Genomic DNA, 17,056 nt, shown 5'->3' with positions numbered 1-17,056 from the left:
GGCTTCTACCTCGTTCATCTCATGCTGAATTAGTTAACCTTAGGCACCTTGGATAAGGCTCCAGGAGTAGACTCAGTAGCAAATGGGGATTCCAACTTCAAGACAAAATATAGTGGGTTCTTTTTATAATGTCACAAAAGGGGAACAGGAATGGTGTTCACTTCATACATATTTCACATTATCATTTAGTATATGGAATGGTTAGGGGTGTATAGGCAGATGATTTTGATCTGTAGAAGAAATGACATTTGAGTCCTTGCTGTAAGAAAGCCCTTTTTATTTCAGACACTAGCTTTGAATCAGATTTTTTTTTCTTAATTATTTTTCTTTGACACGAGGAAGATTTAATCTGGAGAAAGATGGGAAATGACTGTACTGTAAGACAAAAGGAATTAATAAAATGCATTACAAATAAGCCCCTTTAAAGTAGGATAGTTTTCTATGACTTTTCATGATTTTAACACACGTGATAAAGGCACACAAGCTTGATTTCCTCAATTTCCTGGCTGAATTTTGAGCAAGATTGATAAATTTAACACTTTTAATTTCTAAGAATCTTTGAAAATGTCTTTCTAATGGAGTGTATAAATTATACTTTGTTTCACAAAACCACCCATCTGTGCTTCGATACTGCATGAGAATTTTAAAATATGCTAAAAAAAAGTATGTTAGCACATTAGAAAATATACAAAGCAAGATTAAAAAATGATTTTTTAAAACGGAAAAGCAGTAAATCCAGGAATGACGTACTTATAGCCAATACTAGAATTGGAAACAGTTTGGAAAAATGTAACTGAAATGTGTCAGACTGCCAGTCTGTGTTGTGGACTGGAATCTCTGCAGATAGATATTTTTTTTACATGTGCTATTTTCAGTACCATGCAGGTTCTGACCAAAATTTAATGATTCAAAAAATTTTCACATTGTGTTTCTTAAAATAATGATAGATCACTTGTTATAAAATTACTCTCCTTTATGATATCCAGTGCTTTCAAATTAAATTATAAAAATATTGTTATTACTCTAATTAAGGGGGTCAGGAGTCAGGAAAAAATAAGTTAAAAATCTGCTGTCGGACACTTATCTAGCTGTATGACCCTGGGCAAGTCAATTGACTCTGTTTGCCTCAGTTTTCTCATCTGTAAAAATGAGCTGGAGAAGGAAATGACAAACCACTCCAGTATCATTGTCAAGAAAACCTCAAGTGGGATCATGAAGAGTCAGATATGACTGAAATGACTGAACATCAACAATAAATTTATTAAGACAACTGAAGAGGAAGGACAGCCAGGCTTACAGTCAGGAAGCTCCTGGTATAAGCCCAAAACTCCCACACATGGGTATGTGACCCTGGGCAATGATCTAAGTTGTAGAGAAGGTGCTGGCTTGAACTGATTATTCAATTGAATATTCAACTGAATTGAATTGAATAGGAATTCCCTTTTCCCCGCTGAAATCAAAAATCCAACACAAAACCAAAAATCACACAGGGAGAATGATCAGTGAAGTGTTTCGCCCTCAGGGCACTAACAGAGAGAATGTGGTACTCATCCCAAGATGCGTAGAAGATGACGACGATGATGGTGATGCTGCCAATGGCACCCTCGTACCAGAGCAATCATTACTAAATCATACTGAGTAGCATGAAATGAAATCAAAATAGTGAGCAATAAAGGAATGAATGAAATTAAACTTGAACATTAGCCAAAAGGACAAATATTTATCCATTCTTTTTCTTTGACTTGTTGATGGGACTTCATTTATAAAGCTTTCCATTTCACCTTGGCTCAAGCTCTCAGTCTATCTTTAGAAAGAGTCCAATAGAGCAGGCTTCCCAAAACGTTTTTAAAAACCCACAACACTACCTTAATAATGCAAAATTATTGTCTAAAAGGAAACATAAGATGTGGTTTTTATAATACATGGTGATATGCAGGAATGCATAAAAATACTCCTATTCTTGGATGACTGTGGACTTTTTCAGGTATAGATAGAATTCACTGTTAGTGTTTGAGTTGGAAGATGCTCCGATTTAATGGGAGAGGAAAAACTGAACAGGTTTTATGAGGAATTATCATGAGGGCAAAGCTGGACAAAAATGAAAGATTTGCTCTCTCTTCAATCTGGGACCTTCAGGAAAGTAACTAGTGTTCTGAATGTGTGTTTAATTTATTTTTAATGAGGTGGTGTGTACAAAGAACACAGCCATTAAAATTTTAGATCATTTGGTCCATCTGTCCTGATTGTCAATATGCACATTCATGATTGGTGAAAATTGAGGATTGCTTCTCCTCCTTCCTTTCTCATTCATGCTATTATAAATTTATAAGGAAAACAGCTATTGATACATAATTGAGGAGATTTAGGAAAAAGGGCTTTATAAGCCCCTTTTCTCTCTCACCTTGAGTATGTAGACAAATAAAATCAAATGAATTTAAAGACAACTTATGCACTATCACCTCCTCTTGGAGTTCTTTCCGAGTCCCCCCAGCTGCTGGTACCTTTTCATCTAAAACTATATTCTATCTATTTTGTATTAATCTTGTAAGCATAGGTTTATCCATTTTACCCTTGCCATCAGAATGAGAGACAGAGTATGATGGTGGATAGAGTGTTGTCACTGGCAGCAGGAAGGACTGGATTGTAGTTCTAACTCAGATACACATTGGCTATCACCTGGGGCAAATCAGTTAACTGCTTAACATTCTAAGCAATTCTCTAAGACTTTATGTTACATAGGAAGTGCCCGTGTGGACTGGTAGAGGAAATTACCTCCTCTAGGAATTCCCAATACTAATAAAATGACACATCCAGGCCTAATCCCTATTGGAATATAAATGCCTCAAGGGCAGTGACAATTTCTATTTTTTCATCAAATCCCCAGTGCTAGACTGAGTGAAGGCTTACTAGCTGCTCATTCGTTGACTGATTTTACAAGACCATGAGTTTGTCTTCTCTCCTTTTTCCTTAAGAGGAGGATACCTTTATTTCTCCCATTTTGTTTGTTTGCTTGTTTTACAAAAAGGTGCTTATTTAAAACACAGTTTCAGGTACCATCTTCTCTACTGATTAACCAAATACACACAAACACACATACATACATACATGTGTATATATGTATGTATATATGTAGCTCCCTGGGCCTTTAGCCCCCTAACTTTTGAGGCTGGGACTGAACTGACATGGAGGCTCATGGTTTCCACCTCACACTGACCAGTCTTGTGCCTTCGTTAGGGGGAATGTAAAGATGATGAAGATAATTGGACATGGAAGGGTGAGGGTCTTCTATCCCAAACACTTCATTTTACATATCAGGAAACTGAGGCTCAGAGAGAGACATATCCAAGGAGAAAAAAAAGGATCAATTTTTGAACCCAACTTTCTTAACTCTAAATCTATTAAAATTGCTTCTGGTTTCACTCTGATTTTGTATATCTTATAACCAGGACCTGAGGTCTTGCTTTTTATATTGTGTCCAAGCTCCTTGTTGTGTGAAATCCCTGCTTTGGTTCCTTGCATAGCCCTTTGAGACTGAAACTTTACTACTTCCCTGTTCTACTTCTTCCAGGCATAGACATCCTGACCCCAGTCCTTGCTCTCTGATTTCTTTAAGGTCTCTGAGGCACTAGCTCTGAATTTTAAATTGGGATCATCTTTTTCATTTGGACATCATATCTGACACGGGGGTCAGGCCTCCCTGTAGATACCTTTACGGCCGATCTGGACCTCTAGTGATTTCCTGCTAGTGGAATCCTCTTTGATATGTTGTCTAACCACTCTGGGCTTGACCTACCTCACTGTCAACTAAGTCCCACTTATGGAAGTCACAGACATTTTGATCAAAACCCTAGCCAGTATGGTTGCATTTTCACGGTAAGGATGGTCAAGGATCCTGGATTTCAGACCATGTCCCTAAAAGTTCCAAAGTTTTCAATTCTTGCTAAATCAATGAAGAAGTAAAAATTCACAGAGCACCTTGAACATATTTTCATGAAGACATGGTAGCATGAAGATGTAAAGGAAGGGCCCATGATACCATGAACAAGATTCAAAGAACCGTGAAATCTTGGTGGACCCAGATTGAAGTCTGGCTGTGCTGGCATCTATGAAATGCAAAAGGGGAGACTGTCTTGAAGAGAGTGGAGTCAAACAGAATTGAAAGTAGTTCTAGAAAATAATGTCTGGGTAAGAGTACAACCCAAGTCAATTCAACCAACCAAAGCGCCTACTTTGTGCAAGTTACCATGATAGATGCTGGGAAACAAATAAAAGAATTGACAGAAACTTGTCCTGAAGGAACAGGTGTAGGTGGGCTCTACCAGGGGCAAAGAACAGAGAGTAAAAATAGTTCTAGGAACATTTGAAGAGCTGGGAAAGGGCTGAGGATGGAGAGTGATCAAGGGGGGCTTCCTGGAGGTGGTGGCACCTGAGATCATCCATTTAGTCAACCAGAATTTATGGTGCTGATTACTTTGTTAGCCAAATGACATATAAAGATGAACACAAAACAGTCCCTCCTCCTCGGGACTTCACATTCTATTGTGTGTGTAGGGAAAACAAGAAGAGTCAATACAAACTACACCCAAAGTAAATTCAAAGGAATATTTTTTGTAAGTAGGGTACTAGTAACTAGCTCAGGATAGGTTGGTGTTGGGTGGGAGGCAACTGAGCCTTCAGGGATTCTGAGATTTCAGGGATTCTGAAATGTGGAATAAATTTCAGGCATGAGAGACAGCCTGCTTGAATGCATGGATTTTTTTTTCTTGCTAATACTGAGATTTATTTGAATGGTGCATGTCTCATGATAAAGGAGACACTTACTCAGCTTTCCCAAAGTATGCTTTGTTCTTTTCCTTTCTTTTTGATATATAAAATTTAACTTCCCCCAACTACATGTTAAAACAATTTTTGAACACTTTTTGCTTTTTTAAGTTTTCAGTTAAGTTCTATCCCTCCTTCCTCTCCCCCCTCTTTGAGATGGTAAGCAATCATATATAAATTATACATGTGCATTCATGTAAAACATTTCTTTATCAGTCATAATGCATGAACTTTTATATTCCCTCTCTATAATAATTTTTTTCTTTTTCTGGACCAGACCCAGGATTTCATCATTGTCTTCATGAGGCAGTCTTCATAAGGGCCCTATGGCTAGAAGAATTTATCACTTAATGGCAAGCCTGCCAATGATGAGCCTCTGGGAGTTAGTTAGCAAAGCTGATCTGCATATTCTAGGATCATAGATTTAGGACTGGAGGAGACCTGAGAGGTCAACCTCCTCATAGTAATAACTACTACTACTACTGCTAACTAGCTTTTTAATAACAATTTAGCATTTGCAAAGCATTTTACAAGTATTATTTCATTTGATTCACCCAACAATCCTGGAAGATGGGTGCTATTATAATCCCCATTTTACAGTTGAGGAAACTGAGTTAGAGAGAGGTTCAATGACATGTCCAGGGTCACACAACTAGTGTCTGAGGCTAGATTTGAACTCGGACCTTTCTGACTTCATTTAGGTCCACTGCAACCCTCAGAGAGGAGGTGACCTATCCAAGGGTGACAAAAAAGGGCAAAGCCATGAAACTAGGTCCTTTGATGCCAAAGCTAACACCCTTTCTGCTGCACGATCCTGCCTCCCTCAATGACAGTTGACAGACAAGTCATCTGCCTTTTTATCTTGGAAGAGTGAACAAGTCCTTGTACTCCACTGACAAAGCCTGAGAGAGCCTACGATCAGACTCAGGTACTGATTTAGGCCAAGAATTTGGTCTCCCTGAAAATTTGAGACCCAGCCCTGTACTACTAAAACTACTTCTCCACTAGACTTGGGATTTCTAACTCAGACCAGTTACAAATTACAAGGCATATTGATCTAATACACCATTAAGCAATAAAATGGTTCAATTTGTCATGTTCCCATAGAGGATTATAGGATACTTTCCTTACTGCTACAGGATCTTCTTGAGGCTTTTTAGCTGCCTCATTCAGCAGAACTAATGATGAGGGAGCCTGTTTTTCTACCCCTTGTTTCCAAAACCTTAATGCATGTAAATAAGTCGTTATTTTGGACAGGGTGTACTTTCTCTTCTGCTATTTATAGGGACAATTTGTACATTTCGAATTGCAAACTCTATTTCCTGACTATAAAACAAATTATCCAATGAATGAACATAGGGACATACATTTTACCTAAACTAGGTAATAAAAACCTTCCCCTTTCCCCCCAAAAAGTGGTAGCATATTAAATAGATTATAATACTCTATTAACATAAATGTATATTGGACTCGGCTTGTGACACTCATTACTGTGCATGTGAGGCATCCAGTGGGGTTGTTCAAAATAAAAATTCTCTGGATAATGAGGAAACATGGATCTGGGGCCTTGTATGAGACAAGGGGCAAGGAGCAGGGTCCAGTTTAAACTTGAATAATATACTCAGGCTTAGCAAGGTAACAATTACTCTAATAATAAGTCATATTTATACATGATTTGAGAAGTAGCCTGGAGTATTGGATAGAGGGCTGGCCTCAATGTCAGAAACATCTGAGTTCAAAACCCACCTTTTACATATACTGGCTGTGTGACCCTGGGCGAGTCACCTAACTTCTTAGGGCCCCCAAACAATTCCCTAACACTATAATTTGTGGAACAAATGTTGATGTGTGCATTGGTAGAGGGAATTTCCTGATTTAGAGCTTGTCTACCACCCATTGATCAATATGCATTTAGTAAGTGTCTATAATATGCCTGGCATCGTGTTAGACCCTAGAAAGACAAAAACAAAAATCAGCCTCTGTCTTCAAGGAACTTCTGTTTTACTGGGTGAAACAAAATGTATACATTAATGAAATGATAAGTTTGGTCCTATATGTGTGTATCCACTTACATACATATCAATGAAAATATGTGGGTAACAATGTCTATATAGATCTAGAGATGTATCTATATATAGAGATATAGAGACACATATACACATGTACTGTATTTATTAATTTAAATTGATGTATAGAACACTTAGAACCCCCATGTGCATTAGCTTCATTTTGCAGATTAAGAAACTAAGGATAAGTGAAGTTTAAATGACTTGCTTATGATTGTGTAGCCAGTACCAAGTGACCTAGCAAAATGCCTTGCATGTAGCTGGCATTTAATAAATGTTTGCTGAATGCAGTTGAATTTATTTGGAACTAGAATCTAAGCCTCTTGATTCCAACCTCAATATTCTTTGCTTTTCTTTGTATCACTGTAGCTTAGCGTGGTGCTTGGCATGTTTTTTGTTGTTCAGTCATTTTAGTCATTTCTGATTCTTTGTGACCTATTGGGGAGTTTTCTTGGCAAAGATACTGGAGTGGTTTGCCATTTTCATCTATAGCTCATTTTACAGATGAGGAAACTGAGGCAAACAGGGTTAAATGACTTGCCCAAGGTCACATAGCTAGTAAGTGTCTGAGGCTGGATTTGAACTGGAGGCCTGACGCTCTATCCACTGCATCACTTAGCTGCTGCCCTTCTGATTCTAGGTGATATTTTACGTGGTAATTTATTTAACTAAAATGGGAAAAAATGTAGAAATACTAGGGTGACCAGGCCCTAGTCTGCCAAATGGCCCCAGAACACTTGGTTTTAATTTCTCCTGTACTCCATCACACCCCACCTTCTATCTGTCTCTATAGATGTCAGATCTGTATGGGATGATAACATTGAAAGAGTAGTGCATCTGGTGTCAAGAGAACCAAGGTTAAAATCCTCTCTCTAACACTTAGGACTAGTGGGACCTTGGGTACGGCTTTCATCTCCCTGGGCTTCAGGTTCCTCATCTATAAAATGAGGGGTGTTAGGTGACCCAATCTCTGAGGTCCTTCCCAGCTCTAGATTGGAGATCCTGATACAGGGCAACCTAAAGGACAGTATGAGGTTTTGACTTGGTGCTACCTGGCAATGGTGTGCTAAGAACTGGGAAAAAAATCTATTTCCGTCCATAGGGAATGGCCAAACAAAGTGTGGAGTGGGATTGGAATGTAACATAAGATAAGAAACAATGACTTTGGATAATTTAGAGACACACGGGAAGACATGGGAATAGACCCATGGCAGAACTAAGGAAATAATGTACATGATGATTACAACAACGTACATGGAGAAAATACCACCAACAGCAGCCAACAAAGCACTGCAATGATAATGACCAAGCCTGGCCCCAGAGAAGCGATGAGAAAATGGGCCTCTCTTCCTGCTTTGCACAAGTGGGGGTTTATGGCTGCTAGAGGTGGGGTATACTGTCAGATTCAGCTGATCTAGTTATTCATTTTGCTCAACTACTTCCCTCCCTTCCTTTTTATTCTTTGTTACGAGAGATGGCTCACTAAGTAGAAGAGTTAGGACAGAGATATTCAGAAATGAAGGCTGTATGAAAACAAAAGAACTCAATACATTTAAAATGTTTAAAAAGGCCACAATAAAATATGCTATCTGGGTGGGATCCCCCTTCTTCTACTTCCCTTTCCACAAAAATCCAAAGTTATTCTGCAGCAAGCAACCCCCAAATGGCACCGAATCTTCTGCTTCTTCCCTATCTCTCCCCTGGCTGACCTCAGGCCCAAGATTCACCCAGTTCTCTCCCAGGGTTCTGTTCTGGTTTGTATCAGATCTGGTCATTGTCAGGAAGCCTCATGGATATGTCTAACAGTCTTCTACAAGGGAAGAGACCCATCTCCATGTTGAATAGCTGCATAAGTAACCAGATGGCATGGAATTTCCATTCAAACATTTAAATAATAAAAAAGATATGTGATAGTATGGGATCTGCATTGGAAAAAGACTTCAGATGCAAAAGGGGAAAAAAAGTTTGGTTTTGAAAAGAGACTTTTCCTGCTAACTGAAGCTTGTCAAGTCAGTGACAAACTAATCCTCCAGATGTTTATGGTTGGACTGAAGATGCATTTGAAAGATTGGGCTGCTTGAATAGAGCATACACTTAACCTGCAGCACATCAAATATAATAATACACAGACAGCAAACATCCTGCTTAGGTCACTTCTGATAGTTTCATTAGATTGTAAGCACAGGGACTGCCTTTTCCTCATTTTTTATCTCTAGCACTTAGCACAGTGCTTGGCACATAGTAGGCATTTAATAAATGTTTATGATTGATAGATTTTTTCCCTTTTAAAATGAAGACCCTCTAGGCTATAGTGATGACTGGAGTACTATATTGAAGGAAATCCCTTGTTCCAAAAGAAAGAGAGAAAATTTCACCCAATGAGTCTGAGGGGAGAGACTTAGGAATCTAAGGCAGCTAGGTGGTGCAATGAATAAAGCACTAGCCCTACGATCAGGAAAACCTGAGTTCAAATTTGGCCTGAAACTTTTAGTAGCTATGTGATCCTAAGCTGCTTAACCCTGTTTGCCTCAGTTTCCTCATCTGTAAAATGAGCTGGAGAAGGAAATGGCAGACTACTCCAGTATCTTCAAGAAAATCCCAAATGGGGTCACAAAGAGTCAGACGTGATTGAAACAACTCAACAACAAGGAGAACTTTCTATAATTTGGAAATCCAATTCCGACAGAACACGTTGCTGGGCACATAGATCTGCCTACCATTTCATACAGAATAGCATCCAACAAGGCTTTAGAGGATGTTAAAGGCTCAGTACGTATAGGTTTAGGGTGCCCAGAGAAGACTGAGAGCCATCTGGTATGGTGGAAAGACTCTTGAATTTGTAAGCAAGGATCTGGTTTTAAATCTCAACTTAGCTATTTACAGCTCCTATTACCCTGGGCAAGTCAATTCATTTCTCTGGAATTTAGTTGTCTCATCTATATGAGGCTGGCTTATGGAGCTTCTCAAGTTCCTTTTTCCTCTGTGGTCACAGGATTATGAAAAACATCAAAGGACAAGTGAAATGAGACTTGGATTTATAATCCAAGGGACATGGGTTCAAATCCTAGCTCTGTTATCTACTTCCTGTGTGACCTTCTGTAAATGATTTAACTCCTCTAGGACTCAGTTCCTTATTTGAAAAATGGCAAAATTGGACTAGGGGACTTCTAAGTATATTCCTTCTAGTTTTAAACTACAGCATAGTTTCAGGATTAAATAATTATTTGACTCATTTAATATCTATTAAGTGCTTCTAAGTCCTACTATTGAATTTTGGGGCAGCTAGGTGGTGCAGTGAATAGAGCACCAGTGCAGGAGTCAGGAGGACCTGACTTCAAATCTCACCTCAGACACTTGACACTCACTAGCTGTGTGACCTTGGGCAAGTCACTTAACCCCAGTTGCCTCATCCTGGGTCATCTCCAGTCATCCTGATGAATATCTGGTCACTGGATTCAGATGGCTCTGGAGAAGTGAGGCTGGTAAACTGCACAGCCCTCCCTCACTCAAAACAAAGCCAAGTGCAAGTCATGTCATCATTTCTCTGACGGCATGGTCTTCTTCGGCAAAGAGGGACGAATACACACACATTGAATGTTGAATAATGAGGGGATTGTCAAGGTTTGGTATGGGAAAGAGTGAGGAAGATGGTCATTTTTGCAGCAACAATATTTGAATGTATAATAACAAAAATCCAGTTAGGCAAACCCAGCAGCACACAGTAGGCCCTTTATAGTCACGTAATTATATAGGAAAATTTAAAACTCATATATTATATCTTTTATGATGAGTCATTGGCTGCTTCCAAGGAGCTGATACTAAATAGCTAAATCCCAAGAATTGGAGAACAAAAATAAAACGAGCCCTGCCTGTCACCAGACCTTCAATTCACTAAGGTCCACCTTCTCTTCTCTTTTGATCTTATGCGGAAATAAGTTTTCAAAGTGTTTCTCAATTTTTTTACTTGATCCTGTTAAAAGTAGAAACCATTCAGTTGCATTTTTTTCGTCATCAAATAAATGTCTTTCTCTGGCTGTTTCTTCTGAGGAGGGAGCAGTGCCACTGGAGATTTGAAGAAAAGAAAAACACAAAAAAAATAAAAAAAAAACTTGACCAGATGTTGTGGGGAAAATGTGGGTTTTAAAGAACCTTTTTACTGTGGCTGAGCTTTCCATACCTCTTTGTTCATGTCATTTTTAATTATGTAATTTAAGAAGTAAAAAGCAGACAGTGGACAGTAGAACCAAGGGAAAACAATCCCTGCACAAAGGTCAAGCTTCTTTTTCAGACCCTGGATTTGCAGTCAAGAGGATTTCTTAGATACTGACTAGCTATGTGACCTTGGACAAGTCTCCTAACCTTTATATGCCTTTGAAAAATGAAAACAATAGACTCTATGGCCTCTAAGAGCCATTTAAGCTTTAAATCTATGAGAATGCATATGGCAAAAGTGAGCAAAGCCTCCTGAAGCAAGGTTGTGGTTTGCTGACTACAGCCCTATTAGGGGTTTTATATGTTCTACAACTGATTTATGTTTTTAAAAAGTTTTGTTGATTGCCTTTTTTTTTACATCACAATTATTTCAGGAAGTTCTCTACTTTCTGTCTTTCCTCTCCCCAAACCTGTCCAAAAATTGAACTCTTCTTTGTAACAAAGAAAAACAGTTAAGCAAAAGGGCCAGATACAGAGAACTCATCTGATAATGTATATATACCATTCAGCTGTAGCAGCCCTTTGCCTGTCAAGCAAGAAAAGGAAGATATGTTTCACTACCAGTTGTTGCTTTCCACAGGAAGAAAAAGGAACATCTTTTTAGGACCTCAGATCCTTCAACTTTAAAAGAGGGGCAATAGGACCGGCTGCCTATTCCTGCCAGGGGCCTCAACTGCTCACATACTACTGACGGAGGCTAGCAGGATGGTCATTCTTTTCCCACTTGGTGTATCATAAAACCATTTTCCTTTCTATCATTAGATGCCATCTTCCTAATTCTAACCTCAGGCAGCAGCAAGAGTGATATAGGACCCGAAGGATGTTCCTCTTGGAATCAAAACCTAAGTTTGACCTAAAGTTCTGCCTCTTACTACCTGTGTGAGTTTGGCTAAATCAAGTCACCTCTTTGGGTCTCAATTTTTTATTTGTAAAGTGAGGGACTGAGGCTATAGAATCTCTGAAAAACCTTCCTCCACATATGAAATCCTACTTTCCTTAGTCTTGACATAAATTTGGAGGTGAAAAAATGTAAGCAATGCAGTTAAGGCTACCTTTAACTAGTTCAACCTGTATGAGTTTTGTTGGCAATGTCTCAAAGGGATGGATCAATCCATAGGATTGGAAAATCCAAAGCCCTCAAAGGAAAAAAGTTAGAGTCATGCAAAGTATCATTATTGAGAATCTACTGATTTTAAAGTTTTCATTTCTTTTTAGTGATGTTATTTTACTTCTCTCTTTCTGTGTGAAGAACAAAATTTCTGTTCAAAAATGTGTTGTATCGTAGGCAAGCAATGGCTGAGATTCTTCAGTCATCAACCTTCTTGCAGAAGATTGACTCAGTTTTTGACACTAGGAGTGTGAAATCTGTAAGAAAATGTGAGAAGAAGAAAATCCACTAGGTTTTGAACTGAATCTTTTTCTGAGTGTTTAAAAAATCAGTCCAAAAGATACACAAGAAAAGTACTGTTTTGATTCTAATGGTATCTCTCTCTCCCTCTCTTAGTTTCTCTCTTTCTCCCTTCTTGCCTCCCCTTTTCTCTTTTCTATCTCTTCCTCCTTCCCTACCTCTCCTTCTTTCTCTCTTTATCTCTCTCTTCTTTCTTTTCCCCCTCTCTTTCTCTCCCACTTCCTGCCTCCCTGCCTCCCTCTCTTTCTCTTCTCTTTCTTTCTCTCTTTCTCTCACTCTTCCTCCCTGGCTCCCTCATTTCCCTCTCTTTTTTTCTTCCTTCCTCTTATTTCTCTTCATATGAATATACCTTTACCATATATATCAAACATCCATCCATCCATCCATCCATCCATCCATCCATCCATCCATCCATCCATCTTCCTAGCAGGAGACAATATAATTAAGTGGAAGGAATACTGAATCTAAAACCTGGTTTTAAATCCCAGGATTGCTCCTTAATCCCTGTGTGCTCTGTGACATCAGGCAGGTCAGGGACTCAATTTCCTCATCTATAAAATGAAAGGGTTAGCCTATATTGGCTCTGAGTCTGCTTTCAGCTTTAAATCTCTGATCCTGAGAGTCAAAAATCACACAGAAACCACCCCCCTCATTCTCTACTACAGAAATCTGCTGCCCTGGCCCCAGCCCCTACATGATAACTTTCAAATTGATTTAGGAGCATAGATTTAGAATTTAGATTTATTAGTGTCAGGACCTTCTTGTGTGTAAATTCCTTCCATCCATGCAGATGGGCAGTTTGTAATTCTGGAGCACTAGCCTGGAGAAACAGAAAAGTTTAGACTTGTCAAGATAGTGATGGGGTGCTTGGGTTCATGTACTTGGGCCCCAATTCTAAAATCACATTTCTCTTTAAAAATCACACTTCTCCCTAGCCTCAAAATACTGTCCCAGGCAGTTTCTCCCCAGCCCAAGGACACAGCCTGCCCCAGCAACAACCGTTTTCTCCCTTCCTGCTATAGTAGCCAGCTGAACCTACAGAACTCATTAGTTTGAACCACCTGTGTACTGGTTTAACAGGCTGTGCACTGGGTCATAATGACATCTACTACTCACTGACCAATCATATGTATCCTAGACTTAGACATACCTATACTTCCTTACATTTTTCTTGTCTAACAAGACATTGATGAAAGCAACTTGGTATTTCTGAGCCAGCCCTGACCATTGGTTGACTTAGTGAAATTTCAGGCCTAAAACCACACCTCCAGGTAGCACCCCCTTTCCAATGAATTTTGGGTAAAATACCTGCGCAGTAGATACCAAAAGTGCATTTTCCTTTAAGAACTGACCACTCCTTAACCACTCCCTAATCCTGTCCCAAAACACCTAGTTAGTATATTTGGCACAAGTGATACTACAGAATATCCTATATAAACTTTCCCTGTACCCCTTTAAGGTTGCAGTTTCCCTAAGAACTCTTGCCCACTGAAAGGCGTAATAAATCTTTACCTTGACCTCAACAATGCTTGAGCCCATGAATTCTTCTCCAGATGAGCTGCCCCCAGTACCCTGGTCTTTGTGGGGGTCTCACACCCACCTTTCAGCCCTCATCAGTAGGATCATGACCTCAGTTCAAATTCCACATCAGACACAAGAGGTATATGACAAGTCACTAACCTCCCTCAGTCTCCACTTCCTCATCTGTAAAGTAGATATAACAGTGGTACCTATTTCCCAGAGTTGTGAGGATGAAGAAAGATAACATACAAAAGCATTTCATAAACCTTAAAGTTTAATAAATAAATACTACCTATTTTTGCCATCAATAGCAGTTAACTGAAGACTACATTACAGCACTGTGTCTATGTGTGTGTGTGTGTTCGTAGGATCACAGGACCATAAATTTTGAGTTGTAAAGAACCTCAGAGCCCATCTACTCCAGTCTTCTTATTCCACAGGTGAGGATCTGAGGCCCAGGGATGTTATACTTCTTGAGCCCTGCTTAACACTCCCAAACAGCAGAAGTCACACCCTGGCTGTGTTAGATTATTAGGAGCAATGCCCCTAAGCCTCAAGGCAAAGTAAGGAAGCTGCAGGCAGCGATGGGTTCTTCTAATCATGGTTTCTGATGATACACAGAGGACAAACCCCAGTAGAAAGGGCTCCAGGCTCACTCAGCCATAAATGCAGCCTCACCCACATCCCTGGTGGGTGCAATGCCATCTGTACTGGGAGCTGACAGCAGCCAACAGATTCCACCAATTGGCAGTGAGCAGATTCCTTGGGAAGCACGGAGACAATTGGAGACTATTCTAGCCAGTGGTCTCAGCATTTGTTAATTGTGGTTTGGTGATTAGTCGATTAGGGCTCATAACTCACCCTCAAGCGAGGCAGATATGCTGCTCACCTGGGCACTGAGGAACATAAGAGGAAAAGAGAGATAAGCAAGTGTATCTGGACCTGGGGCCTGGGGACCAGAAAGCAGCAATAGCAGAAAGGGAGTTGAGTTTGCCTCCATAATCAGACAAGCTACTAAGCGACGCCCATAGCATTGTGGTTTTATTAGAGAACCCCAAGGCTGTCAAAGCATCATAAGGTCATAAATTTAGAGCTGAAAGGCATCTTCAAGGCCATTTAATCCAACCCTCTCATTTTACAGGTGAGAAAACTGAGGCCAAAATCAGATGACTTGCCTAACACCACACAGAAATAAGTGGGGGAGGCACTATTGTTCAGATAAAAGCCATAGAATTGGAAGGGGCCTTAGAAGTCATCTAGTCCAATCCATTCATTTTACAGATGAGGAAACCAAGACCCAGATTAGTGAAATCTCACTGCCAATGTCACATGTCATAAGTGGCAATACCAAGATCCAAACCTGGGTCCTGTGACTCCAGCTCCAATACTTTTCTTCCTATACACCATGATGCTTCCATAAGGTTGTTGTTTTTGAATTGTTTCAGTTGTGTCTGACTCTTCATGATCAGACTGGGGTCTTCTTGGCAAAGATACTAGAGTGGTTTGCCATTTTCTTTTCCAATATGTTTTACAGATGAGGAAACTGAGGTAAACAGGATGAAGTGACTTGCCCAGGGCAGCACAGCTAGGAAGTAGCTGAGGGTGGATTTGAATTCAGCTCCTCCTAACTCCAGACATGGGACTCTATGCACTGCACCATCAAGCTGCCCATAACAATATGAGACAAAGAGAAGCATTGAACTGAACTACAAGATCAGTTTCTCTAGTTACTTTTGTCCCAGCAGAGATAGTAACCAGCTGTATAGGTGTTTTTCATCCTGATAGAGAAGGATAAAGAAGGCTCAAGGGATGATACTTTCCATTTCTGTCTTTCTATTCAGGGAGGATGAAGAGGGTTTAGGTTGGATGGAAAAGGTAATCCAAGGAGAAAACCAGGAATGTTCTAGGAAAATGGGGATGGGGGAGAAATTAAAACCTGGATCAAGAGGTTGATGAGTAGATGAATGTAAGACACAGGAATGGAAACACAGAATCTCAGAACTAGAAGGGACCTAAGGGGTCACCTAGAGTCCAATTTCCTTCCATGGATGAGGAAACTGAGGTCTAGAAAGATTAAATAGCTTGACCAAGGTCACACAAGGTACTGGAATGATGAGTTCTTAGCCAAGGATGGCCCAAGGATCAGGAACGAATGTCTTTGCTCAAAGACTTGTCTATCTGATTATCAAGGCAGTGACAAGCTGAAGGATATCCAAAAGGGAACAACTGTGATGGTGAGGGGATGATACACTGTTTAAAGATTTGCAAGTGTTTAGCCTGGAGAATTGCAGATTTATGGTCGACATGAAAGCTATGTTTAAGTATCTCAAGGATTATAATATCAAAGATTTGTTCTGCTTTGCCCCAGAGGAGAGAAACATGGAAAATGAGTGAAAGCTACAAACAGGCAGCTTTGAGCTCAATAAATGGAGGAAAAAACCACCTTCCTAACAATTTCAGCCATGGAAAGGTAAAATGGGCTTTGTTGGGAGGTGATGAGTTCCTCCTCATTGGAAGTCTTAAATTAGAGGCTGGATACTTGGAGAAGATTCCTCGTGTCTGGGGTAGGTGACTTCTGTGGTTATGGGATTCTATAAAATTGAAAAAAAATTACTTTGTGAATAAAAAGATTTTAAGTTTTGACCTGAAAATGGAAAAGAAGAGAGAAAAATGACCAGAGAAAGATAATTTCAATAGGACATTGCTAATGTTTAGAGGTTATTGGGAATGACAAAGAATAACTAGCAAAGGAGATTATCAATAATTCATAGGAAGAAATAACTAGGAAGAGAAACAGTTTATACTATTTAGAGATTTAGAGATTTGTATCCAAGTGCAAATGATGGGCTATAAACAAGCTGAACTAAAGAAATATGTGCAAGTATGTGTAACATAAAGTCACTATGATTTAGTAGGATGGGACTCCCAGTCTTTAATGGAACTCCTGGAATAGGGCAATCAAAGAGGGTATGTTGTTCTATAGAAACACATTTAATACAAGGATGTATTGAATTGTATTCTGAGTCTG

This window comes from Notamacropus eugenii, chromosome 3, assembly GCF_028372415.1.
Source record: "Notamacropus eugenii isolate mMacEug1 chromosome 3, mMacEug1.pri_v2, whole genome shotgun sequence".
In the NCBI taxonomy this organism is placed as follows: Eukaryota; Metazoa; Chordata; class Mammalia; order Diprotodontia; family Macropodidae; genus Notamacropus; species Notamacropus eugenii.
This window is presented reverse-complemented; position numbering follows the sequence as displayed.